Source organism: Cynoglossus semilaevis, chromosome W, assembly GCF_000523025.1.
Source record: "Cynoglossus semilaevis isolate Cse_v1.0 chromosome W, Cse_v1.0, whole genome shotgun sequence".
In the NCBI taxonomy this organism is placed as follows: Eukaryota; Metazoa; Chordata; class Actinopteri; order Pleuronectiformes; family Cynoglossidae; genus Cynoglossus; species Cynoglossus semilaevis.
The window spans coordinates 5,972,170-5,973,156 of NC_024327.1; the positions used below are offsets into that span (position 1 = coordinate 5,972,170).

Here is a 987-nt window from a genome sequence, read left to right on the forward strand (position 1 = left end):
ATATGGGTCGAAACTGACCCGTAACACCATAGATGTTACTATAGTTAATAATATTAAAATTAAAAAATAAATAAAACAAATTTATTTAAGAGATGTGTTCTAATAGTGCTTAGTAATAGTCAAGTAACACAACAACCTTTTATTTATTTATATGATTCTGTTGAGGTTCATTTTACCATTTTTTTTAATTGAAATCGAGGGGTATACTGACAAAAAAAAGGCCCAGAGGCCCACACCAAAAATATTAAAACCAATATTTTCATGGATATGGAAGCCTAACAAGGTAACCAAGAGATGAGAAACAAATTGGATGATAGCTAATTGTTTTTAGTGTATTTTACAGCTGATTTAAGACACGGGTCAAAACCGACCCGTTAACATAAGAGATGGTAACAGAAAGTGAACACAAGAGGAAGGTTAAGTGCCTGGGGAGCAGTGTGTGGGCACGGTGCCATGCTCAGAGCACCTAAGTGGTAACTTGGCAGCTGGTGGACTCGAACCTGAAGCCTTCCAGACCCAAGTCCGCTTCCTTAACCACTAAGCAACCACTGCCCTGGGGGGGCTTCCTTTTAATGGAAACCTTCTAGACAAATTGCTATAGACCAAACATTCCTCTCATTTACATGCTCCATAAATAAAATGTATGACGGGAAAGCATATAATGAATATAATGTTGCCTTGAATTCAATTAATGTGCTTGTTCTTCTACAGGGAGATGTACATGAAGAGTATCTCAGAGCAGGAGTTACTTGGAAAGGTGAAAACAGTGTATACGGTGTGACTGAGCAGATGTCATTGATATGTACATGAGAAATCCCAGGTGTCATTCTGGGATTTCTCAACACATTCATTTTTAGGTACTTTTTTAAGTAATTTCTTAAGGTACCAGGTTTAACAGTAACTGATAAGATTGTTGCTACCCTACAACTACAGCCAGTGGTTCTAATGCGTGTCCGCAGAAATGGATAATACTGTTCCATTTCATAC

General features: G+C 37.6%; 1 non-coding gene across 1 annotated transcript; it reads right to left on the bottom strand.

Moving 5' to 3' along the window:
* Positions 1–557: 557 nt before the first annotated feature.
* Positions 558–612, bottom strand: LOC112486448 (U7 small nuclear RNA). The gene has a single exon (XR_003048876.1). It is a non-coding gene; the product is annotated as a U7 small nuclear RNA (small nuclear RNA).
* Between the last annotated feature and the right edge of the window lie 375 nt (positions 613–987).